Here is a 27199-nt window from a genome sequence, read left to right as displayed (position 1 = left end):
AGCAGTCGCTCGCTTCAGCTGTTGCGGAGCGCGCTGGTAACGTAAAGGAGATTAATGGCAGTTTTCAGCACTATTTTCTTTGAGATAACAGTTATCGGCGGGACCTCGCTTCGACGCCCGAGCAGCATTGCCATGTTAATCTTGAAATATACATATTGATCATATTGAAAACACTTCGAAATTCAACCGGTTGTTCCAATAGGGTGTCAGAATTTATTCACTGCTTGTTTGGCAACCCATGGAATCGTCTTAGTATGGTGCGCCTGTCCGTCTTTGTATAACCCCCTACGAAATTTTTATAGACAGCCTATAGACTGTCTATAGACATCTGTCTATAAAGTCTATAGACTCTATAGAAAAATCCTAGAGAACTGTATATAGGCAAAACAAATGCTATAGACAATCTATAGATTGATGGCCATACACTTTTGGTAGACTTTTGTCTGTAGACAGTCTATAGACTATGAATAGACAAAAATAAATATCTACAGGAAGGCAATAGAGTCGATAAGAAGTCTATAGACTGCCTATAGATTATTTTTCTAAGCGACGGCTTGCATTGTAGCCATTCTCAAAGGGACTTCTAAACATTGGTTCGCCACGTAGTTCTCAGTGTGACGTGAACTCTGAAAAGCCATGAACAGATATATCGGCGTGATGGGTCTCATATTTGAGGAATGCGAGAATTTTGTGTTTCTATATCCCGTATGTTCCAGACATCGCAAAATACCAGGAACAGTGCGATACTCCCTAAGCTTCTTCATTTTCAAGCCATTCTGGCGGATCTTTCAAACAAACCAGTCGGAGCCAGTCTTGAAAAAGGCGAACTTGCCCTCAGAGTTCCGAGCGCAGAAAGCTGCACAGTCTCTCAACGTGCCCCACGATGGCTTCACTGGGGCCGAAGAGCGCACTTACATCATCAGGAACAAGCCCCTTCCTGATGCAAAAAGCACAGCGTCTTGCCCGACATATAGCGTCCATGATGCGACTTAGTGGAAGGTCAGAATTAGACATTTTAGTAGGCGTGGTTTCATCCATAATGTTTTGATGGCATCAGAGGTCAGTTTCCTGCGGGTGCTACAGATGTTCACTGATGATGATGATAGCGATTTTTTATGGCGCAAGGGCATCTGCGGCAAAAGAACGCCATGGCGCAAGGCATTTTTATCCATGCTAGCAGCTCACTAAGCACGAGGCACAAGAGCAAGAAGTACGACGGGACGAGGAGCTGAACTATCAACTTTTATCTTGAAAGACGAGGCGGACCAGTACTTGGTAAGTGCCGTATCAGGCCGCAAGGTCATGAAAAAAAATTGAAAACCAAACGAAAGATGACAAAAACTTCAAGTACGAGGAAACGAGGGCGGGACCTCGCGTGACTAAGAAGGAAATTACAGAATCAGAACAAGGCAAAATATAAGACATCTTCTTACAAATGAAACCAACTATGGTAAAAAATTTTGCGCAACCGAAACTTATGCAACAAGGTCAACCAAGCACAAAAGCCAAACCTAGAGCACCTGAAGGGAAAAACAAATCGCTAAAACTATGACATTACGCATGAAGAAAAACTTGATGATTAATGAAAAGCCAACACTAACACGGCAAAAAAAAAGCTTGAACGCGAGACAGAGGAAGTAAAAACGCTAAAAACTCTGCCAATATTTAACACAGCAAGAAAGGGAAGTAAAAAAACTATATAATTCATGACGGTGAACTTGAAAAAGCCAACAAACGACCCGCAAAATAAAAAAAAAAACGCCAAAGGTGAAAACATTGATGTGAAGAAAAATAAAAACAAGAAACTTTAAAAATGGGGTCAGTATATAAAAAGGCTAAATCTTTATCGGTGAAAGAAACTGAAGGTTTGCTGACACACTGATCATTCGAGCAGATTATGTTGGAAGCTTCTATTATCTCACGTTTCAGCTTATTTCCGTGCTTGCCTATCACTGTTTTTTTTTTGTTTTTTTTAAGTTAGGGTGCCAGGCCGCTCCTTAGTGGGATGAGAATTCTGGGCAAGAGCGGTGATACCATCGAACGCGAACTGATGAAAGCCAATATCACAAAGAAGAATGGGCGTGACTGTATCAGTGATTCTTCTGTTGAGCTGTGTGACACTGCAATGCCTTTCTTGATAAGACGCCGCAAGATTCGGCCTTCGCGTCTGTAGAATGTAATATGCGCAGTTTGTCAGTGCACGTGCCTGGTTTGTTTCTGTTCCCCTTAAAGAGTGCGCGTTCTACGAATCAAATTAGTTGTTAGTGCGCGCTCGTCATATGCCCTGTCTCGTGTGTGCGTGTTTTTGCGCAACTTTACCATGTCAGGAGTTTTAAAAGAGAAGGATAGCCGAAAAATAAAGTTCATCTGTAGAGTGGTGGTTGTGGCCCTGGCATAACGCCTAATTAGATTCGATAAGTACTTCGAACATCTATTTAGATTCATTCACCGGAGCGTCACATGGTAGTTTTTACGGCCAATGAGTGAACTCGGACAGTTCAGTATACGTTTGAAGGTAGCGCAATGATGGTCGACAATGGCTGACTACTAAGAAGCATATAACAAAAGAGACTATGTTTACGGCTGCTCCAGCAGCATCGTATCATTAATTTTCTGATTCCTGCGTGCTTAGGAAAGACGCAGTTGATGAAAATGTATTCGAAACCACAATTATACACTGTAAATCGTGTCACGCACTGTTGATTTGGTGCGTACAGTTTCTTTAACCCATTATATTCGATCCAGTATCTCCTCTTGATGGATTGAGCACAAAAACATCCGCGAACAACGTATTCAGTTTGAGAACACAGGATTTTGGTTCTAAACGACCACACCCCGCTTCGATGTCGTCCTTGTGAAAAAAAACGAGAAAGGCCTTTTCAAAAGCTGATAAGATCTCAGATTGGACAATTTTTATTTCGTACGAGTAAGAGTAAAAAGTACGTACAATTGTCATATCTAAAACGCCTTTTAAATATGTACGATATAGCCACTCGAATCTGTAAATTGCGGCCTCTTACTTTTATCAGAGCCCTCAACAGCAATATGAGACCACAATTTTCTTGACCGAGATTTGTTACAAAATAAGGAAACAGGATTATTACACAATGAAATTTTCACTTTGTCGAGTAAAGCGGGGAAGCCTTTAGCGACAATTGTCAAAGCAGCGAAAGAGAAAAGCAGCACACTGGGACGATGTTGTTGCAACATGTCGGGAAAACAAATGCATAGAACAGGTTTCGAATGCGTCACCTAAGATAGCTTTCTTTTTCGAAACGTGCTTACTAGGAATGGTTTTGTCATCACATGCAGTAAAACCGTCGTCAGAGAAAGATCAATAGCTTCACCGGATATTCAGCGTAGTCTTTTCGTACTGAATCACATATCCGGTCAAACGAAACAATGTTGTTAAGCCACAACGATCGGTTGAATTATGCAGACAAGAGCGCAGATAAAAAAACGGCGACCGCCGTATTTCTCAAGAATCAGAAATCTTTTCACGCTAAGATTCAACTTCCAACAATATACTGCGTATCGCTCCGGATTGCACTGGGGTGGACAAAGTTTGCGAGAATGTTGCACGTTCGAATGCAGGTGCAGTTTTTAGCACAGATGAGTCTGCAAGCTCTGATGACACTGGGTTGTCAGAACTGCTCACCTCCCGAAGATCTCGCATCGTCAGCACAGGTAACTGAGCGGGAGCTGGCTGAAGGCAGCGGAAAGCACTTAGGGGCCCGATCGTTAAACCGAGAGTCTCCTCCTGCGATATCATTTCCTGCTTCTGAAGGTGAACTAAATATCCTTGTTCCAGGGGATATGTCACCATGGCTGCCAAACCTGACTGCTGCGTCGACGGTCACTCATCCGATACTGTCAATTCTTCTTGGACTGACTCAGGTTCTACCGTAGCCTTAAACTGGAATCCAGGCACGTCTCTTGGAGGTAGCGCTTCCTGTCTGATGCTGAGTCGTCCGTATCTGGCGCATTGGATATTTTAGTTCTCCGGGAATCGGTGTTTCTAGCTCCTGCACCGTGTCTCACCACATTTGTGAATATATGTTTTGTGGCACTACTTCCGATGGTTGCATTTCAATCACTGGAAACTGCTCGAACTCTGACATTCCGACAAGTGGGCACAGCTCTCCAGATGCAGAACTTTGCACCCTTTCTGGTTGCGGAAGACCGGTAGCATCGTGCAGTGCCAAAGTTCTCGGCGAATCGTCCAAACTTCGTCCTGAAAATCTTTCTGAACAATATTCCTTCGGTGCAGGCGCTGAAGCCCTTATTTTCCTTGCCTCCGACTGGTCCTCCAACCCGAGTTGGCCTTCCTGGAGCTCTGCCGATGAGTCACGCATTCGTTTCCCAGAACGAAGCAAATCTTCGGGTCTCGAAGTTAACCTTTCACATGCCTCCGCCGATTGCCTTGCAGGACAAGCTGAAACTTCAGATACAGAAATAAGTGCCTTTTGGTCAGATCCTGGTTCTTCCGTCGGAAAGTTTTGCTGCGTGCCTGCAAAGTTCAGTTCTTCCAAGTCTTCATTGGTTAGTTGTGGCAATGCGTCTGTGCTCTTCTTTTTAAGTAGTCCTATTAATATGCCTGAAAGGGCTGAATCACAACTCACGCGTCGCGTTGACTCTGAAACAGGGGTTTGCGGTAGAAGGCCTTGAGCTTGCTGCTGACCGCCCTGCACTCGCACATCTTCAACTTGGTAGACTTGCGCTCGTTGAAATTCTTGCGATTGCCGTTGAAAGGTTATCGCCTGTTGTTGAATGCTTCGCCCGTGCTGTGAATGTTTTTGTACTTCCTGTGCAAAGCCTTGCAATTGCTGATGGGACCCTTGTCTTTGCTCTTGTTGAAACCCTTGCCGTTGCTCTTGTAGAAACCCTTGCCGTTGCTCTTGTTGAAACCCTTGCGATTGATGCTGCGGAAGCCATTGAAATCGCTGTTGTTGAAAGCCTTGCGATTGCTTCTGCGGAAGCCCTTGAAATCGCTGTTGTTGAAAGCCTTGCGATTGCTGCCGCGGAAGCCCTTGCAATCGCTGTTGTAGAATGCTTTGCGATTGCTGCTGCGGAAGACCTTGCAATCGCTGTTGTATAACACCTTGCGACTGCTGCTGCGGAAGCCCTTGCAATCGCTGTTGTAGAATGCTTTGCGATTGCTGCTGCGGAAGACCTTGCAATCGCTGTTGTATAACACCTTGCGACTGCTGCTGCGGAAGCCCTTGCAATCGCTGTTGTAGAAAGCCTTGCGATTGCTGCTGCGGAAGCCCTTGCGATTGCTGTTGTAGAAAACCTTGCGACTGCTGCTGCGGAAGATCTTGCAATCGCTGTTGTAGAAAGCCTTGCGATTGCTGCTGCGGAAGCCCTTGCAATCGCTGCTCTAGAAAACCTTGCGACTGCTGCTGCGGAAGCCCTTGCAATCGCTGCTGTAGAAAACCTTGCTCTTGGTTTCGAAAGCCTTGCGGTTGAAGCGAAGAGCCATGCGTTTGAAGCTGAGAGCCATGCGGTTGAAGCGGAAAGGCCTGGCGTTGTTGCGGAAAGCCCTGCGCTTGCAGTTGAAGGCCTCGCGTTTCCTGGGGAAAGTCTCGGGCTTGCCTTAAATTCCAGTTTGCAGTAGGCTGTGCAGCATGGCTTTGAGACTGCCCCCAAGCAGTGTGCAGTGAACTGTGAATGTCTCGTTCTGAAGGTAAGTTAAGCAGAAGTTCTTCCTGCAGAGGCGGCTCGCATGTCAAGCCAATGGTGGTCACATGGGACTCCAAAGTATGCCTTGGCGTTGTGAAAGCTGTTGACGCAATAGGTGCTGTGCTCTGCACTGCGAGGCTGTGTTCATTGAACGAATGCGATTCCCACGATGAATCTTGAAATGAAGGAGGTACTTGCTTTTTGGAGTCATGGGCACCGCTGTTGGCGGCATCCGAGGATCCTTGAACGGCCGCGTCAGGAAGAACCGGAATCATTTTCAAAGAATATTGCAGTAACTCATTGGCTGAACGAGTACGCTTCGTATTTTGACATGAGGTGCTCTGTTCCTCTAAAAAGGGCACATTTGTGACAGAGTCACCTCTTGCTTCGTACGCGGGCATAATGAGTTCATCTGAATGCGTTTGTTCGTACCCTTGAGCGCTTGATAAACTGTAAGGTTCAGAACTTGCCTGCGATCCTGGCTGCGCGCCGGAAGCGACCATGGATTGTTGGCAGGGCGCCCGATCTTGCAGTAAAGGTGGAAGTTCACTTCCTATTCCTGCAGTTCCACTTTCGAAAGGAGGGTCAAACACTGGACCCGAAGCTTGTGTGCACCCTTCTTGTAGAAGAGACTGCGGCACTTGACCAAAGGACGAGGGGAGTGCTGTTGCATTTCTTAGATGCTGGCCTTCGGACGACGGCAGTGATGATGAATGTTGGTGCCACATCTTCGGGGATTGTCGCTGAAACCTTTCTACCTCCGGAAGATGGACGCCTTTCTGTTATCCGCGGTACAAACTTTGCTTTATGCGCCTGGCAATGGGCGGTCTTGGAAAAAAAGACTTTCTAGCTTGCGTGCGGCATATGTTCAAAAATCGCACGGTCGGGATTTCCAGCCGCATTACGCGTTTGTCCAGAGCTATACTGCGGGCGATATGCTCGCCGCAGGCCTTCAGTCTATGGCGGTCGTTCAGTTACGAGATCGCAGCTAAAATTTTCCACGCTCAACTAGCGAACTGCTCGGCCAACCAAAGACGTCAGCATCGGTAATCAAATCAGACAGACGATATCTGGCGGGAGTTTGTGCAATCAGTTCTGTACACGGCTTCTCCCGATTCTTTCGCTATCGCAAAGAGTTAATGGCAGCTCGAGAATTCTGTTACTCACGGTCAGACAGAGCCTCGTTCCTTTTCAGCAAAGGAGGGTTTGATAAGGAGCTCAAAGAACGTTTTTTTTTACAACGAAGAAACCATGCTGCGCTGAGCGCCTTATATGTCAGGCTTTCTTCGATCGTACAAGTCAGCAGCAATTAATGCAAATTAGTAGTATGGCACTGCTTCGCTTAATTTAGCGCATAGGTTGCACGGAATAACAACAGTCTATTTCTCCGTGATCGTTGTATTCGTTGAAGATACGCTGTTAGCCAAATTGAGTAAGCACTCCTCCAAGAAATGCGTAAGAAGGAAGCTGTAGTTATTACATTCAAAGCCATGGAGTGTTGAAAAATCGGGCGGAATTACAGCGAAACTGTAACAGTATCAGTACTGGGACCTGAAATACTTCTCTCAGAGAAGCACAGATGCTTTGTGTTGCCCGTTAATGAGATAAGAGAACTTGTAAAGACACATGAAAAACTCATCAAGATGAAAGGAAAGCTTGCGCAACACGGATATAATGAAGCACGCAGGTCAATGCGTGTGCAAGAAATAGGACGTAATGCAGGGAATGTGTAAAAATGTAATCGTTCTAAGGATGACATTTGCGAACGCGTTCCTGTACTTGAAATCAGATTTGCTACAAAGGCTAGACGTTACGGCAAAAACAGCTGACAGATTGCCTCTAGGAGCCCATCAGTCAATGAACGAAGCTTTAGAGAGCGATATTGGTCAATAGTCCTTTGATGCACGGTCAAGCATCGTTTGAGGAGAGCCTAAGAAGTGACTAAGAAAAATGGATGATAAGTGGGCGGCCAGAGTAGTAAAGTACAAGTAAAAACGGGGACAGATAATGAAGAACAGGAGCTAGAAGGTAACACAGAGTATAAAGAGGCAACAATAAGAGAAAAGGAAACTATCAATGCCATCAAAAAAAGCCCGCGTTACTAATACTACAAACCGAAGTGCGAAAATGAAAGAAAAGCAATCATTGCCTGAAAACCGGGCTGTAAAGAACGAAATACAGTAGGAAAAGCTGTATGATAGTTAGAGAGGCAGTGCACTAATTTTTAAGGCCAGATTAGGCTGCCTTAAAACGACTCAATATAGAAGCAAACAACTGCACGGAGACAATATGTGGGTAACCGGCGGGAGCAGTGTAGAAAAAAATTAAATATCTTATCAAAGATTGCAAAGTTATGCACCCAGATTGCAATGAGCCCATATTCAGCAATATAGAGGTCTGGATTCTAAATGATGGGAAAAGAAAAATTAACACACCTGCATTGGAGGCGAGCAAAAGAAGATTAGAGCCCTAGTGGCATAAAAAAGGAACAGGAAAATGCGAACCATCTCAGAAATTAAAAAAAAATGTCCTAAGAACAAAGACAATTTGGCAGAGACAGTTAAGACTTCTCACGTGTGGGTATGCGAAAGAATTACTATCCCATGCTGCATTGTGTCCGCATTATGTTTGAGCATGCGTTCAAGTATTTTATGCGAAGCATATTAACGTAGGTTTTGGGCCTTCGCGCGACGCCCGGCGGTGGCCACCATTGACCTTGAAGTGACCTTCAAGTAGGTCACGTGACATGACGTCACGTGATGACGTCACACCGGCTGCAGATCGGGCCTCATATCGCGCCGTCGGACGTCGCCCGAAGGAGGCCTCCACCTGCCTCCACGCTTCGGTTCGCGCCGTCGCGCGCGACGCGGCGGCGGCGCCACCATCGCTGCATCACGTGATATGTGACGTCACGCCAGGGATGAGGCGGCGCGCGCCCGCCGTCGCGTCAGCAGTGGTGCCACGGCTGCTGATTTATCAGTAGATCTACTGATTTTAAAATGTTCTGCTGATTCAGTGATAAAGCACTTGAATCTACTGATTTTCTTGCTTTTCTACTGAAACAAAAGCAAAAGATGCTACTTTTTTTTAGTCTCCGGCAAAGCCTTGCAATCTTTGGATGCCGAATGGCGATATTTAAGAAACGCTCATATCCCTACAAGCGAAGATACCTCGTTGCACGAGTTCTGGGCAGTCGTGTTTTCTCAAAAACATTGTGATGGAAGCGCTGCTTTTCCTGCATTGACCGAGTTTGTGACGGCTATACTGTGCTTACCGCATTCCAGTGCAGCAGTTGAGCGGGCATTTTCTGCTGTAAACAACCTGAAGACAAAGCTGCGGAACAAGCTTAGCACGGAGACTATCTGTGGCTTTCTGCACATGAAACGCCTGATGACGTCTTCAGCATGTCACATCTTCAACATTGACAGGCCACTGATAAGGAGAATGGACGACTGGCACAAGGATAAGCATGAGTGTATTTAATGCGGCTTTGCTGGCACAGCCACTTGTGGAATTTCACAGCATATCTAGTCATATACATGGCCATTTTGAAGTTGCCTGTTCACGCGCAATAAAGTTTATTTGCGTAAGCTATAAGGAACTCATGTTTTCTTATTTTTGGGTCGTCATCATCTTGATCAACCTATATTTATGTCCACTGCAGCACGGAGGCCTCTCCCAGCGATCTCTGCAATCACCCCTGTCTGGAAGATACTATAATCTAAAGATTTCGGGTACTAACTACCATCTGACGCCTTTGAATATGCCATCAGAGGGCTTCACTGTTTTTCACTTCGTGCTTGACAATAGCTCTCTGGATCCCCGGGTTTTTCAAAAGTATCGCCAAGAATCTCGTGGCCAATTTTTGTACTATTTCTTAGAAGCTACAATACAACAGCAGAGTACTAATATAAGCGCTGAATTCGTGGGCTCATAAACTGAGTACAGAAATTGAAATTAAAAGTCTACTGATTTCTACAGATTTTTCGCGAAAAAATTTACTACTATTTTTTTATGTGTCGTGGCAACACTGCGCGTCAGTCTCTGTGTCCGCAACCGCGCCAGCGTCTTTGCGCCGGGCGTGTATGCGGTCAAGATGCCTCCAAACGCTAAGGACATGCTTCGCATCCACTGGGCTTAACCTTGATAAGCCTCCAATTTTTTTTTCTACGAGTTTATGCAGAACGGAATGTTGAATGATGGACGGTCGCATCACAATTTTGGTAAGTTATTCTGGGAAGGCATACAATTGAAAATGCATATGTCGTCGGTTCGAATCCCTGTCGCAAGCTAGGCTCCAACTTGACCAGCACGTGTAAGCTATATACAACGATAAATCGTATGACACCAACCGAAACGCTGTACGACGAACTGTTGCGTCACAACTTTGATACGCATGCCGTCACATGTATGACGCCACATGGAGGTCGGCTTGTGGAAAGCATATATATATACGAACGACATGTATAGGATTGTCGGAAGTGGCTCTGCTCGGTTTGCTGTGTGCGCCATACATACGGACGCTTGATGACGTCACCCTATTTTCTCGCCGTCGCTGGGATTTTCTGTACCATTTGTGAGTACGCACACACAAGCCACCAGCTTTTCTCGTGAACGGATTAGTAGCGCTTTCAGATTTAAAGAACCTCGCATAGAATGGCATTGAACCAAAACAGGATTTAAACAAGTGCGAAATGAATAATATCTGTCGTTAAAATTCCTATACAAAAGAGGCGTTAACCACAGCATCAATAAAACAAGGATCCCAATAAAATATATCCATCTTTTCATTCCAGTACTTAGCCTTTGAAAGAACGCAATTGGGATCGGCAGTGCTTATCAAGGAAAGCATGACGCCCTTTCCCTTGTCGTGAATTTCCCGATGACTAGCCAGACGTCTTATGCTGTCCCGTTCAAACATGTATCTAATCGCAATGCCACTGTGGGCACTTCAGGCGCTAAGATATGGTTAATGGTTAAGAATATGTGTCCGCGCACATCAACCTTCTGAACACGCTTTGTTCATTCTCACGATGTAGAAAACGCCCCAAGATTATGCGCTGTTAGCAATACGGAATAGGCTAGGGCTCGTAGCTCATGCGATAGCTTACGTACGCTTGCAACCTGGCTGCCAGTTAGCGGCCGCCGATATTAGCTATACCGGTTCCAACAACGATCACAGAAGCCCGCATCACTTGCCTGATAGAAGCGTGAACACCGTCATGGTCTGCAATATTTCGATGTCATCTGTTTGTGGGCGAACGAAAACGTTACAAAAGCAGCTTACGTCACGAAAATCTGAGATGACGAATTTGGTATCTTGTGTTTTGAGGACAGCTGCTTTGTGTCAGCAACAGCTCAGTGCCAACGTCTGCTTCGCCGTCCGGGAAGAACAGCTGTCCAGATGCGCCCAAGAAGACACCGGTACCAGCGGACTTAATTACTGCAGTTGACTAGTAAGTTTGTCTTTTTGCCGTCGGATTTCTATTAACTCTAGCTCACGCTGTATTGAATCCATCTGTATTATTGAGAATGCTTGTGCGAGCAGCTTGCTTTTTTACTGATCCGAGTCGACAGCCCTGGTCATTGGGCAAAGATGCAGTGCGCAGTGCGTTACCCTTGATACGCACGGGTTTTGTCACTGTCGAAAAGCGAGAAGTATGGTCTTTAAAGCAAGTAGCTTTGGTTTCAAATGTAGTGAATCGCTAGCGATATACTCATTCGTTTCTTTCGAGGAGTCCACGGTTATTAAAGCGAACCTTATAAGAGGGGCTCTCTTCTCGACAGAAGTCATCGCAGTTGGCTTCGTACGATATCCTAACAATTCCAACTTTCACCTGCCGTGTAAAGGAAACGAATGCTTTTAAGTGATAAAAAAGGTGTGGTCCTTGGAACATCCAGAGGATGTCATGGTTTCCAGACGAGCCTAGGAGCGTGTGCGCTAATTGGGCAGTGGAGCAGGGCGGGGCGTGCTTAGCTACCTCTTTTCCAAGTTCCCATCCGGAAAGGAGTCAAGTGCTTATATGTCTCAGGAGCAGAAGTTGAGGGGACAGGGTAAGCAGAAAATCTGAAAAAAAAAATCAATTTTTAGTTTGTTTCTAAATATTAAAGTACAGGTGCAGTCAAAAGTAAATGGAAGGCGCGACAGCGTGGCAAACCATGTCGCAGCGCTTTCTAACTGCTTTCTAACGCCGGCTCTGGAAACTGCTTAGCTCGGTCTCCAGGAAGCCGCGCGCGCTATCAGCAGACCCTTGTATCGAGCGTACGGCCATCACTTTCGGCGGCTCGAACGGATGCTTGTTGCTTTTCAAATGTGACACCACGGGTTTCACGGGCGCTGCCTGCGATTAGTTTGAAGAGCGATTTGCGCCGTTTGAAAATAGTCAGCAGCTGGCCCGTGCTCCTTGTGGCGGCGAGCAGACGCCGCTATCATCGGCGTGTTTTGATTGCTTAGTGATGATGACGCATTTAGCGGCAGACAGCGCCCGTGAAATCCGTGGTGTCACATTTGAAAAGCAACAAGCATCCGTTCGAGCCGCCGAAAGTGATGACCGTACGCTCGAGACAAGGGTCTGCTGATAGCGCGAGCGGCTTCCTGGCGACCGAGCTAATCAGTTTCCAGAGCCGGCATTAGAAAGCGCTGCGACATTGTTTGCCACGCTGTCGCGTGGCAAACCATGTCGTTCACACTAATCAGTGTGAACGATTGTAATCCAATCAGCTGGGACAAAATCTTTCTTTTGATGCTTGTTGACATGATTGAAAAACTGCTGCTTAACTCCGTTTTTTTGGTGATTTATGTTATGAGGTGAAGCTTATATATGTGTGTTCATCACAATAAAACTTCAGTTGACAGTTTGCGCACGAAGTTTGTGTCGTCCCTGTTTTGTCCCGTCTTTTCTAAAGCGCAATTATGATTGACCTTAGTTAGAGCTTGTCTTAAAAAATGAAATTTTTCTAATGAGGTATCTTCCCCAGAATTTAGTAGTAGTAAAGACTTGCGGCGCCACCTAGCGGATCCCCCAGAACTGAAAAGCTGGCTTTACGAACCGCGCCCGTTTGCCAGTCAGAACAGTATGGCAGACATAGCTGCTAGATAACCACGACTGCTAACAGGCAATGCTCATGACGGAATCGATGGTCTTAGTGCACAGCTAAGACGCGAGACGCAAGAAGTCAGATACAAGCGTTGTTGCTGGTGCCGCTGTTTTCAACGGGAATGAATTTCTGTTGCTTCTGTATCTGTAGTCTGTTGTACTTACATGCCTTCATTGAAGGCGTTGATCACTACCACTGATCAGGCTACGCAGACGACAACACTGCGTTAGTGACAGCTTGCTATGAGAAGTTTAATGGCCTTCCGTTATGCGATCTTGCCTTGAAACGTAGTCCTTTCTCTCTTTTTTTTTTGCTCTTTCGTTAAGTTCTCGGTTTTAAAAAGATGTTCCGATTTCCCCTCAACTATTCTGACACGTGCAACGCTTTCTGCGGCATTCAAGATGACTGCCAATGCTCCAGGCACCTTATCTCGGAAGTTCGTCATCACGTATCAGTTCAGCATAGAGGACAACTATGGGCATTTTTATCTTTAAGCACACTCACTGCTATCATCACCGCCGAGATTTTTGCTTAGGGGCAGCAACTGCTCAGATTAAAGGTTCATGACTATCCATTCTTTCGACTACCAACTATTCCTGCGTCCATACTGTTGTGCATCTACTTCGCAGTGTGTTGCTTCAATTTTACGGGTCGCATGGCGCTTTTCTAGAGTTCCTTAGTAGAAGGAACTTTTCGCAAGCTTTTAGGAATGTTTCGTCAGTCTTGAGAACGTTTTTCATTCATAGACTTGAAAATGAACGCTTATTTAATGCCGCCATTCCACTATGACATAAGCTATTTGCGATTCGAAGTGTTTCACGAACTTCTTCGTACTATTATCCGCACCATACGTACAAAAAACATCGTTACTCGCCGATTGTTCAGTCCGCGAAGCCATGTGCGCATATAGAAATTCTTTTTGATAATGAAGATCTATAAGTTTGGGAAAAGGAAATGCCCTGACGAAAAGCAATGGACGCAGATAGTTTCCTTGACAAAGGACTTTTTCTTATTTTCTACGTCCCACAGAAGTATGCGGTACTCTTAAGGGTACTGTGCTGTATCTGGCACGATATACTACAGCGTCCAAAGTTTTGCAAGTAGAAAATGTGTACGAAAACACTATTTTGTCTTCGGCAAAATGCAGTTTAGTCCGCTGTTTAGGGTGCGCATGAGGTGGCAAAGAAATTTAGAGTAAGATACGGTAGTAAGCGACCTCGTAGCAAATTTTTGCTCTTGGAATAATTTCACCTGTGTACCGTTCGAAGGCGCTCGGTTTTCAGTGAACTTAAGTTACCTTCAGCTAAGTTCTATCATTCTTAAGTTTAATATATAAAACAACAACCGAATTTAAAATGAAAAAATGCACTCTCTTTCAAGGTCGAGAGTTTACTTAAGCATGAAATGTTCTACACTACCGGCGTAGCACATTTAAAGACTGAACACTGAAACTCGTTCCAAGGCAAGGTCTCGCCTCCGCCAAACAGAACTAACCATCCGCGAAGTCGCTCAGGCGGTGGGCAACGATTCTAACGAAACCGTGGCGCCATCAATCGGCATGGCGCGGAAAGCTTAAACGATGAGAGCAGCGAACGGTATCGCCCGCGGGCGCGCGGATTGCGCATGTCAATCTCAATGGCGTGGTGTTACCGGGCGCGCAGTAGCAAGTCTGGACCTAGCCGTGGCATCCGTGCTTCCTTTAAGTGATACTGAGAAAACGAGTGGCCGCTGAGATTTTCATATCAGTCATAAAAATGCAGGGAGTAAAAAATTGTCCGCAAATGGGAAGTCGCACGTTTGTCATGGCCAGACCTTACGTGTGCAAGTTCCAAAACGAGTGGCAGGGCAAAAAGATGGTCTCGCTTTGGATAAGATGGCGCTACTCTTTAATATTCGACTCCGTGCACCATTCCGATCCACTGCACTTCAAGGCTGCCATCCAATCTTCCATTAGTGACACATTCAGCCCATCCCTCATGTAATACCCCATTCCTGGGGCATTTGAGGTATTGATAATAAATAAAAATAAATAAATATATAGCAACGCGCAGGAGCGGCCGCTCATAGATCGAGATAAATCACACTGGTTATGACATGACATCAGTAAAAATCTTGAAAAGCGAATTTTCGTTTTCAAGTTTTTTAATAAGGCCACTTTCTGCGGCTGCAGGAAGATCACCGATATTTTCCTCGTGTAGACTGTCTGATGCAGCGAGTGATTGGCAAGGGGTTCTCTGAACAGCAGTTATACCTTTCTTTCAAGGTCACGTGTAAAACACTGTCTTCGCACAATGTTTTTAAGTATTCCACGCAGCCTTGAAAAATTATTAATTACCTGTCCCAGTGGCACAGCGACAGACACACTGTTGCCCTTATTCTTGATTTCTCTCCGTTCAGGTAGGCATCGGGTGGTCAGGATTAAGCGACTACTCGAAGCTCTCCATTCTACTTCCAGCGAAGCCTTGTGAAAGAGCAACCAAAGGTGCAACTGTTTCACCATGTACAAGACCCTGCCATCAAAAAAAGCGCGGCTGAGGGCCGAACAAACACGATCCAGTGCTTCAGAGTCCCAGTCTTCTTCCGATGCGACTGCTGCCGTAGATGGCAAAAACGTGAGAACGTCGTTGTCACAGCCTTCTTCCGTGATCACCAGCCCCACGACTGAACCGTCTACTGCGATACATGAAAGTCTTGCTCACAGTGGTACTTTGGAGCACACAAGTATGACTGCCCTTGGTCTGTTTTTCTCTCGGGAAGTTCCTACTTCAAGTACTCTCGAACAAAAAGACTCCACTCGCCTTCACCAAGACGTGCCTATTTCAGGTTCGCCACCTTACCCTCCCATTCCCGGGCACAGGCGACCGACTCATGTTTGTGACGAATCCACGCCTGCATCCCCGGAAGTTTCAGGTGCAGTAATCCGTAGCCTATTTCGGAAAAGCGCGATTACGTCCGAAGGTCCCCGCCGCACAAGTGCAAGTCCAGTCCTACATCAAGGTGCGATGCTGAGCCCCGAACGATCAAAAGTAGCCTCCAGAACAACCACTCGGCGCAGCAGGCGCCGTCCAGTTTACCAACAAGGCGTTCTGCTTGAAGCTACCGCTGCCCCGCAGGAGATCTGTCTTGCTGCTTTAACGGAACGCCCTACTCAGAGTGAGAAATTCGGCATGCTGGAAAGGTCTAAAAGCAATCAGACTGCGCCCACATCTGAGTTTGCTAATAAGGGACCCGTCGAGCTGACCGCAAGCTCTGCTTCTATTTGCCCACGTCGTCAACAAACTAGCGACACTCGTGAAGACTTCGTAGTCTCAGTAAAGTTGTCTAAACAATCCAGAATACCTGGTTTTCCAAGACCCCGTTCAGAAGAGGCGAGCACGCAACCAACGAGTTCAAGCAGGCTAAGAACGAGCTCTAGCACACTGAGGGCAGGCGCAGGGCCGTTCCACGTACACGAAAGCATTGCCAGCGAGTATGTTACTGACGGCGGGCTTCAAAGTCCTCAGCTCTGTACGTCCACGGGTTTAGTGCCTCCTCCATTAAAGGCGCCCGTCAAAACCTTTCACGCTCAATCTGAAGCAGGCTCCAGCACGGAATCCAACGATAGCTTTAAAACAGCATCATACACAAGATCACGTAGTAGCTTGCTTATTGGCTCCGACACAGCCTTTCACCCGGCCCACCATGACCACTCCAAAGCTCCCTATGATACCGCCTCCCTCAGTAGCTCCTACCTTAACTCTCAAACTGGATCCCATACTGGCTCTTACTCAGTCTCTCTCGCAAGCTATCCAGCAAGCTCCGTTACAGGCTCTCACACCAGCCCTAACTCTGTATCGTGCATTGAATGTCACACGAGTTTTCCTTCTGGACCCCCCTCTAGCATCGGCACTGTAGTTTCCACTGGGTCGCGCACTTTTCTCACCAGCACCTACCCTCCTTCCCCTGAGGAATCCCACAGTGGATTGCGCACAAGATCCCTCGCCGGCTACCATGCCAATTCCAATATCGTGTCCCCCAGTGTATCGCGCACGAGCTCTCCTGCTACCTCCGACTCAAGCTTCCACACTGGAGCCAAGATTAGCTCGCGCACTTCCCTCAACAGCTTCTACCCTCGTTCTCCTGCGGAATCCCACAGTGGATCGCACACAAGCTCTCCTGCTACCTCCGACTCAAGCTTCGACACTGAATCCCAGATTAGGTCGCACATCTCCCTCACCAGCACCTACCCTCCTTCCCCTGAGGAATCCCACAGTGGATTGCGCACAAGATCCCTCGCCGGCTACCATGCCAATTCCAATACCGTGTCCCCCAGTGTATCGCGCACGAGCTCTCCTGCTACCTCCGACTCAAGCTTCGACACTGAATCCCAGATTAGGTCGCACATCTCCCTCACCAGCACCTACCCTCCTTCCCCTGAGGAATCCCACAGTGGATTGCGCACAAGATCCCTCGCCGGCTACCATGCCAATTCCAATACCGTGTCCCCCAGTGTATCGCGCACGAGCTCTCCTGCTACCTCCGACTCAAGCTTCCACACTGGAGCCAAGATTAGCTCGGGCACTTCCCTCAACAGCTTCTACCCTCGTTCCCCTGCGGAATCCCACAGTGGATCGCACACAAGCTCTCCTGCTACCTCCGACTCAAGCTTCGACACTGAATCCCAGATTAGGTCGCACATCTCCCTCACCACATCCTACCCTCCTTCCCCTGAGGAATCCCACAGTGGATTGCGCACAAGATCCCTCGCCGGCTACCATGCCAATTCCAATACCGTGTCCCCCAGTGTATCGCGCACGAGCTCTCCTGCTACCTCCGACTCAAGCATCCACACTGGAGCCAAGATTAGCTCGCGCACTTCCCTCAACAGCTTCTACCCTCGTTCCCCTGCGGAATCCTACAGTGGATCGCACACAAGCTCTCCTGCTACCTCCGTCTCAAGCTTCGACACTGAATCCCAGATTAGGTCGCACATCTCCCTCACCAGATCCTACCCACTTTCCCCTGCGGAATCCCAAAGTGGACTACGAGCAAGATCCCTCCCCGGCTGCGATGCCGTTTCCAATACCGTGTCCTCCCCCAGTGTATCGCACTCAAGCTCTCCTGCTACCTCCGACTCCAGCTTCGACAATGGAGCCCAGATTAGCTCGCACACCTCCCTCACCAGATCCTGCCGGCCTTCCCCTGCGGAATCCCACAGTGGATTGCGCGCAAGATCCCTCCCTGGCTACCATGCCAATTCCAATACCGTATCCCCCAGTGTATCGCACACACGGTCTCCTGCTACCTCCGACTCAAGCTTCGATACTGGAGCCCATATTTTCTCTCACACCTCCCTCACCAGATGCTACCCTCCTTCCCCTGTGGAATCCCACAATGGATTGCGCGCAAGATCCCTCCCCGGCTACCATGCCAATTCCAATAGCGTATCCGCCAGTGTATCGCACACGAGCTCTCCTGCCAGCTGCGGCTCAAGCTTTGACGCTGGAGCCAAGATTGGCTCGCGCACTTCCCTCAACAGCTTCTACCCTCGTTCCCCTGCGGAATCCCACAGTGGATCGCACACAAGCTCTCCTGCTACCTCCGACTCAAGCTTCGACTCTGGAGCCCGGATTAGATCGCGCCCCTCCCTTACCTGCTCCTGCCCTCCTTCCCCTGCGGAACCCCACAATAGATTGCGCTCTAGATCTCTCCCCGGCTGCCACGCCATTTCTAATACCGTATCCCCCAGTGGATCGCCCACAAGCTCTCCGGCTACCTTCGACTCAAGCTTCGACACTGGAGCCTAGGTTAGCTCGCGCGCCCCCCTCACCAGCCCCTGTCCTGGGTTCCCCACGGAACCCCACACTGCACTGCGCACATGCTCCCACGTCATTTTTAACACCATATCCTTCAGCGGATCGTGTACATGGTCTCGTGCTTTCTTTTACTCAAGCTTCGGCACTGCGTCAGACAGGATCGGACGCCTCCCTCACCAGCACCTACCCTGGTTTTCCCACGGAACCCCAGATTGGAATGTACTCAAGCTCCCTCTCAGGCACCCACACTATTTCCAACGCAATATCTTCAAGTCAATCGCATACAAGATCTCCTCATACCTCTTACTCAAGCTTCGACACTGCAGCCCAGATAGGCTCGCGCGACTCCGTCACCAGCTCCTAGTCTGGCACTCGAACTGGTTCCCCCCCGAGCTTGTGCACAAGCTCCCACGCAGGCTTCCACAGCAGCTCTGACAACAGTCCTTGCAAATCAGCTCTCACCACCTATCCCGCTGACTTGCACTTAAGCTTCAACAACGCCGCCTCCTATAGCTCACACTCTGGCTCCCAGGCTGACGGAATGAAAGACAGCCGCGAGTCTACCTCTGGAAGTACCCTGAGGTACTTTCTCACGCGAGGGCATGAGAGCGCTCCCGAAAACCAAGACACGTCCGTTTATTCAGCAGAGAAGTCTCACAACGCTGTCTCCTCAGGATCACACTCTGGTTCCCAGGATGATGGAATCAGAGATAGCCGCAAGTCTAGCTCTAGAAGCATCCTGAGGAACAGCCACGAGTCCAGCTGTAGGGGCATCCTGAGGAACTCGCTCATGCCAAAGCGTGTGAACGCTCCAGAAAACCAAGACACGACTGTTCATTCAGTAGAGGAGTCGCACGCCAAAATCTACTTTCGACCGGAGGAGGTTCAACCTACCCGATCATCGACTCTTGCAAACCCTCGCGCAATGTCGTTTAGCCCTCGTTTTAAAGGTGAACGTGGACAGCAGCTAAACCTCCGGAGTAGCGAAAGCGAGGTCGCATTGGACCGAGACAGAACCCTTATGCCCCCTCCTCCTGTCCTACAGGCCAAGCGACGGAAGAGTAGTCCGCAAAAGGATAGGCGCTATGCTGGACAGCAGATACCACCGATGCAGCTTTCTTCCCCAGTGTCTTCCAGCGCAGAACACTTCATCCAGCATCTGTAAGGAGACAATCATGAATCAAACCTGACCGGATCGTTACGTTATGAAGAACCTTCTCGCTGGAAACGTCCTGTGCACCGATCATTATCAGAGCCAACTTCTGGGGTAGTTGCTGGTAGACGCCAGTGCGTGCACCAAAGGGGTATCCTTAATCTGCATCGTCCGGCTCCACTAAATGCAGTGTCACAACATTATCCATCGTACCTTTCTCGCCATCAACACCCCATCAGTGCTCATGTCCACGCACAGCATGGTGTTCATGTCCACGCACAGAGGGAGACACCAACTGCACCATGAGGTTCGCATTGCTTCAACGAACCAGTCGGCTCTTTATTCTGTACCACAAGCAGAGAACGGAGGGTTGAACGCTTCGGACTTCAGGGAAATGCGACAAAATGTGCCGGGAGCAACAACACGGACGCATGATGGGGTGTCCCCTGACAGTACTGCAGCCCAGGCAGTGGTCCCGGTAACCTCTGCAGATATGCATTCGAGTATGGATATCCAAAAGCCGATTTATGCTAGACGACCCGTCAGCAGGCACCGACGTCCATTACGCTGCCAGAAAACAACCCACGTTAGGCCAGCTAGCGCAAATGGACATGACAGACAATGCAGGGTCTGCCGTCAAAACCGCTGCTGAAGCAAGTCTGAACGGCGACGCTTCAGTACTCGCGTCCGGAGCAGCAGAGGAGAACGTCACATAGACGACGACCACTGATTTTTCCACTCTACCGCAAATTTGGCTATGAAAGCCACGCAGACAGTTCATTTTTCGTTGAGCGTTCAGTGGGGGCTTTTGTGCTAGTAAGAAACCGCAGCACTTTAAATGACAGGTTAACAATTTACGGTCTTACCGAATAAATGTGCTCGCATTACGTACTTTTCGGAATATTAAGATCCTTGTGTCGAGCGCTGGAAGACTTAATGCATTGTCGATGAATGACTGTTCTGTGTCTTCCTGTTTGGCAGAAGACTAGAAGAAATCTTGTTTGCGACAACAAGGATGCTGAATACAGAAGGCTTTCAATTGGTTGCTACCTGTGGTAAAGCTCGACGACCAGCAACGGATTGCGAAGGGAACGAACTAGCATGGCTCGCAAGGCAGTATTTCAAGCAAGACAGATACTGATAAGCAAAGAGAAAAAAGCCTCACGGCTTCATTATATTCAAGATGCACGCACCGGCGTCTTTAAGCCTAATCGTTCGGTGCATGCATTTATCAAGCATGCAGGGCTTCTGTAAATGTCTTTTAAGGCTCACAATTGTCCCAATCTGAGTATATCTACATCGGTGCCCGGAGTAATCTTTATCTTACATTTCTGACACGTGACACGTTGTCGCATTACTTTTTATCGCAATAAAGAAGTGTTTCTTCAAATACGTGCCTGATTTGTTCCTCAGCACTACACCACGCTCATCGCCTTACTGTTTTCAAAGTCTTACAGCTGGCTACGTGGACCTGATGCACGGGGGGAAAACTTCGCAGAGTTTACATCATCCAATAGGGCAGAGGAATTAAAACAAAAATGCACCTCTGTTTTCACGAAAGTTCTTACCGCTTAGTACAAAGGACAACTCTGCCATGAATCGGAATTTCTCTAGAGCCTCCTGTCCTCTTTTACTCTTACTCTATAGACTTGTCAATATAATGTATAAATTTTAAATGGACAAATTTTATAGTCTATCTACAGCCTATACAATTACTATGACGCCTCATAGGCAATCGCTGCATTTATGACCTTACACTTTTAGTGGTCCTTTGTCTATAGACTATCAATAGACGAAATGAAATATCTATAAGAAGCAATATATCTTTAAGAAGTCTATAGAAAGTCTACAGACCACTTTTATATGGGCTCGGCCGACATAATCATTGTGGCTGCGGCCAGGCGCATGAAATTATGATAGGCCAGAGCAAGGGGAGTAAGACAAGATCGCGAACACGAGCGTGCCGCAAGGCAGGTACCGATAGCGCAAAGCTGACGTAATGGGCTCAGCATTTCCCTCTGCTCTCGGCCTGCACTAGTATTCTCCCGCCGACGCACCTTTTTCCAGGGTTTTTAAACTTCATTCTCCTTCTCACAAACATGATCAGGTCGACGCAACATCGGTCTGCATTGTTGCGAAACTAAATGCAGCGCCAATCTCCCGCCGGGCAGGAGGGTCTGGTATATCGGAACCTCTGACTGCGTAGCGACACTATCTTTCCAATCCACCACGAAGCACCCCTCCCCCACCCCCTCCCAAAAACGCACCATTCTCTAGCACTTTTCAATAGAGCTGGCTCTCCAGCTTCATTTGTTCCCTGGATCAAAGAGTGGACGCAGGGTGGCGCCCGACACGACGGACGGAGACAGAGTCTGGACGACTCCTTTCTTTCACAGCGGCGTCACTGCCTTTCGCTTATGCTACACCCCAGTTCAGCAGAGAAAGTAATGAGGGGCTGGTTACCACAATGGTGATAACACCATTTTGCACAGTAGGAACTTTTTCCCGATTAAACCTCTGTTTAAATCTCGGTGCAGAATTCCGGTAGTGCTGCTTGACCAAGGCAAAAGAGGCGGCCCTGGTTGCATCACATGGGTCAAGAAATAAACTTAGCCTGAAAGATGTCGTACCTTATTTGTGCCAACATGCCTGGAAGTCCGTATTTGCGTAATGGTTTCAGTTGAAATTACAAATTCGCAGAGGACGTATACCCTGTCGTCATACCATGATCGCGCCTTCCATATTGTGGGCGCGGCGGAACCAGCGTAGGCATGTGGTCTCACAAGCTTCTCTTCTGCCTTGTGCAGGTTTTCTTGCCCAGTTCTGCCGCATCAACGACTGCAGTAAATGGATCAGCAACCGACACGTGTTCTCTGGCTGCACCGTCACCTTTGGAGCCTCTTCCTTTTGATTGTCCATTCCCGCGTGACATCAAGCCTGAAACGCCACCTAGCCACCACGTGACCTTGTCCGAATCGCCTTTAAAAGAACGTCAACAAGAATTTGTCTTCAGTGGGCGCGGCGGAACCAGCGTAGGCATGTGGTCTCACAAGCTTCTCTTCTGCCTTGTGCAGGTTAGTACCGATTACTGTTCTGTTAAAAGTGATTGCCGCTGTCTTCTGGTCCTGCCGTGCCCACAGCAGTTCGTTGAAATTGCCTACAATGCTTTTTGTATGTGCAAACTGCTCCTATGTGGAGACGTTGAAACTAATCCCGGTCCGGATACTAGTGAAATGCTGAAAGAATTACTTAAAGGGCAAAAAGGCCTAGCCACTGAAGTAACTGCTTTGAGAGAGCAACAGAGCAATATGGAAAAACTCATGAATGATATGAGACTAAGGTTTAAAGCCTTGGAGAAGCAGATAAACAGGATTGACACTCTAGAACAAACAATATATGAACTCCAGGCGAAAATAACTGATTTAGAAGACAGGAGCCGCCGCTCAAACCTTATTGTTTTTGGAGTAAAAGAGGAACCCGGGGAATCTGAGGCTGACTTGAAAAAGAAGGTTCTAACTGAAGTTTTTGCAGAAAAGCTTAATGTATCTTGCAGTTCTGTGGGCAGAATACACAGGCTGGGCAAAAAGGCAACAAACCGCCCTGTAATTGTGTTCTTCCAGGACTATAACGAAAAGCAAGAACTCTTTAAAAACTGCTCGAAACTAAAAGGCAGTAATGTTTCAATACAGAACGATTATTCACGAAACAAACTTAGGAAGCGTAAATTACTGTGGGACAGCGCGAAAACAGAAAGGGATGAAGGAAAAAAAGTTACCTTGATAAATGACAAGCTGCGAATCGAAAAAATGCTTTACACCTGGGATGACAGCGATAACAGCAGAGTTCAACTCGCTGATAAAAACAGTTATCAAAGCAGAGACTGACATTCTCAACCTCGTGTTAAGGAATTTCGCTTACTTAATATCAATGCACGTAGTATTGTAAATAAATCGGAGGCTTTGGAGGCTATCTTGTTGATTCACAATCCACACGCCGTAGTTATAACTGAGACTTGGCTGAGAGATGATATTGATGATGAAACTGTTTTCCCCCGCTCTTATCAAGTTTTTCGCCGTGATAGAGCAACACGTGGAGGGGGAGTAGCGGTCCTGGTGAATCAAAACACAGAGGCACACTCGTTGCAGCAAATAGCTAACCATGAAAGTGTGACTTTAAAACTGTCGTACGGGGGTAGATCGTTTGTGCTTTTTGCTGTATACAGACCACCTGATTCACCACCTCAATATTTATGTGATCTGGCCGATCACATCTCTAAATTTCGCCGTGATAAAATATACCTTGTCGGTGATTTTAATCTCCCAAATATTGACTGGAATAGTCCCTTCCCTAGTACAAACAATGACATAAATGCCTCATACATGTGTGATATTATGCTGACTCATAATTTGCAACAGGGAGTTAAGCACCCAACGCGCATACACGGTGAAGCTGCATCTATTCTCGACCTCGTCTTTCTCAGCCAAGAAACAGAACGTTTTACTGTTTCAGTTGAAACTGGGTTATCTGATCACTGCATGGTGGTTTTTACTTGTCCCATTCAACAATATGTCGACAGTGAACCTGCAAAAATTATTTCCGTGAAAAACTTCTCCAGAGCTAATGATGAAAGTGTGTTAGACTACTTCAGCTTACACCTTGACATGTTTCGAGGAACTAATGTTGATGAACTCTGGAATAAATTTAAAGAAATCTGTACGTACTGCATTGATAACTACATTCCTAATAGAACAAAGAAAACGTGTAAAAAAACTCCTTGGATCACGCGAGAAATAATACATTTGAAAAGAAAAATCAAACGTCTGAAGCATGGGGGTGCCTGTCGAAATATAGTTAAAATACATCAGGCTAACTTCACAAGCGCTTTGCGCCAGGCTAAACAAAATTACTTTCAGCATAGCCTGCCAAATTTTCTTCGTGACTCACCAGATAAGTTCTGGAAATTTTTATCGAAAAAGAAAAAAGCAATTACGCGCATTTCATGTCAAGGTGTGCAGCTTGCTGATAAATCGCAAATCTCTGAGGCATTCAATAAGTATTTTCAGAGTGTGTTTTCCCATCATAGTTTATTTGTTCAACCCAGTACCATGTCTCCCAACTCGACCCCCGACATTGTTTCTTCATCTGGCGTGTTCTCCATGCTACTTAACCTCAAACCTAAAGCGTCCGCTGGACCTGACGGGATACCAAATATTTTTTTGCGCCGTTATGCAGAAGCCATCACAGAGTTCCTGGTTGTTATTTTCCGCAAATCATTAGAAACAGGAAACATTCCTTCCGACTGGAGGAAAGCGCGGATTGTGCCCGTGCTGAAAAAGGGTGATCCTGCCTTGATTGCTAATTATCGTCCCATATCAATAACTTCCACATGTTGCAAACTTGCTTAGCATATCATAGCTAACTACATTACTACATTTCTAAACGATAACAAGGTACTTACCTCCCATCAGCACGGGTTTCGAAAAGGCTTTTCCACTGTCACTCAGCTAACTTCTGTCATTCATGCTTTTGCAAGTGTACTAAATAGCGCTGGTCAAATGGATGTTATATTTTTAGACTTCAGCAAAGCCTTTGATGTTATTTCTCATGCCAAACTAATTTACAAACTTGAACTTATTGGTCTCCCTAATTTCATAATTCGTTGGATTTCCTCATACCTTTCTCACCGCACACAATTTGTTTGTATTGATGATTGCTATTCAAACCACCTGCCGGTCACTTCAGGCGTCCCACAGGGAAGTGTCCTCGGACCTCTCCTCTTTTTAATATATATCAATGACATTATTAACGTTATAACTACCCCTGTTGAAATTAGATTATTTGCAGATGACTGCGTTTTATTTCACCAAATTACTTGCCAAGATGATCAAGTTTTACTAAACTCCAATCTTCAGAACATACATACATGGTGTAATAAATGGGACATGAAGCTAAATTTAGAGAAAACAGTATACATGACGATAACTAACAAAAAGGCTTCCTTCTCATTTCCTTACAATATTTCATCTCACCTTCTGACCGAAGTGAGCGAGTACAAGTATCTAGGAGTTACAATAACAAAAAACCTTAGCTGGAATAAACATGTATCAAACGTATGCTCCTCAGCATTTCGTAAACTCTGCTTTCTTAGACATAAACTAAAACTTGCCCCACCTGAACTTAAAAAATTAACCTACTTTTCGATAATAAGACCATCACTAGAATATGCGTGCACCGTCTGGGATCCCTACACTAAACGTAACATCGAGGCCCTTGAAATGATTCAACGCAAAGCCGTCCGTTTTATTTTTTCAAAGTATCGTGTAACTGACTCACCAACGACCCTCATGCGAACTCACGGTATTGAAACATTACAGCTGCGGCGGAAAATTCAAAGACTGAAACTACTTTTCTTACTAAAAAACCATAAACTGTCTATGAATGCAGACCCCTTCCTCAAACCTAACACTACGCGCCAAACACGAAATCATCATACACAATCATTAACCCCTTACAGTGCTAGGATTAACGCCTTTAAATACTCATTTTTTCCACGCACCATTGAGGGGTGGAACAGGTGTCCGCCAGATCTCTTAACCACAGCTGATTCTTTTGACTCTATGTTTTCTTCACAGCATTTAATTTGAGAGCCATTTATTTCTACGTTTACTTTTTGTATTTTGCATCTGAGCCTTGTATTTATTGCTGTATTTTGTGTTACAACTTGTATTTAACATTTTTCAATTTTGCTAAACCTGTTCTTTTTTGCATATATTATGTATTCGCCCCTCCTGCTTGGGCCTACTGTAGGCCTGCAGTATGTTCTAAATAAATAAATAAAATAAATAAATAAATATTGTCACGCTGTTCTATAACCTTGGTGAAAACCTTGAAATGGATACTTAATGCTACTCGGTGGCTCTTGTCAAAAGCTCAAGCTGAGACTTTTTTAGGCGTTTTCAAACCGTTCCAAGCTATTTCTGATTTGGACACTTCGACTGGCTTTCAGCTATCCTCGCTGTCTTCCGAATACTCGGGCTCCAGCTCAACTCCGTAAAGTGTCATTACGGCCGCCGTCAGCTCACAATCCTTGGCCATCTCATCGACGTCTGGAGAGTACGACCGTATCACGCTAAAACATGCGCTCTCGAAGGCTTCCCTATACTCGTATCGCCGATCACGACAACCACTCGGTCGCCTCTGTGTGGTTACGGACGCAAAAAAAAAAAAAATTGGCGATGGTTTAGCTCTGGTTAAACCTGGAGGATTACGAAAGCAACTAGGAGAAAGAGAGAGGCGATGGAGAGCGCGCGGCAGCGGCGGCGGCCCCGGCACGCTAGCTATGCGCCGCTACTGCGCATGCGTAACTGGCTAGCGTGGCGGTGGCCCCTGAGTCACCCGCGCAGCGACGGCGGTGGCACGCCGCTGTGCGTCGTGTGACGTCACTGCTCCTCGCGTATTCGCAGTGTGGCCT

At 46.8% G+C, this 27199-nt stretch overlaps 1 protein-coding gene across 4 annotated transcripts in view; it reads left to right on the top strand.

The window, feature by feature from the left end:
- Positions 1 to 27199, top strand: part of LOC149330674 (uncharacterized) — a 75291-nt gene that overhangs the window by 32469 nt on the left and 15623 nt on the right. The window contains exon 3 of one of the 4 annotated variants that reach the window (XM_089561307.1): positions 22536 to 22802. The exons of 2 other annotated variants lie outside the window; for them this stretch is intronic. The gene's annotated coding sequence lies outside the window, so the exon portion shown is untranslated. Of the gene's footprint in view, positions 1 to 22479; positions 22803 to 27199 lie in introns of those variants that run through there. One more of the 4 variants, XM_089561309.1, reaches the window with a different exon arrangement.

The sequence above is a fragment of the Amblyomma mixtum genome, chromosome 9 (assembly GCF_055824585.1).
Source record: "Amblyomma mixtum isolate Tamu chromosome 9, ASM5582458v1, whole genome shotgun sequence".
NCBI classification, from domain to species: domain Eukaryota; kingdom Metazoa; phylum Arthropoda; class Arachnida; order Ixodida; family Ixodidae; genus Amblyomma; species Amblyomma mixtum.
The sequence above is the reverse complement of the archived record's forward strand: the minus strand, read 5'-3'. Positions and strand labels throughout refer to the sequence as shown.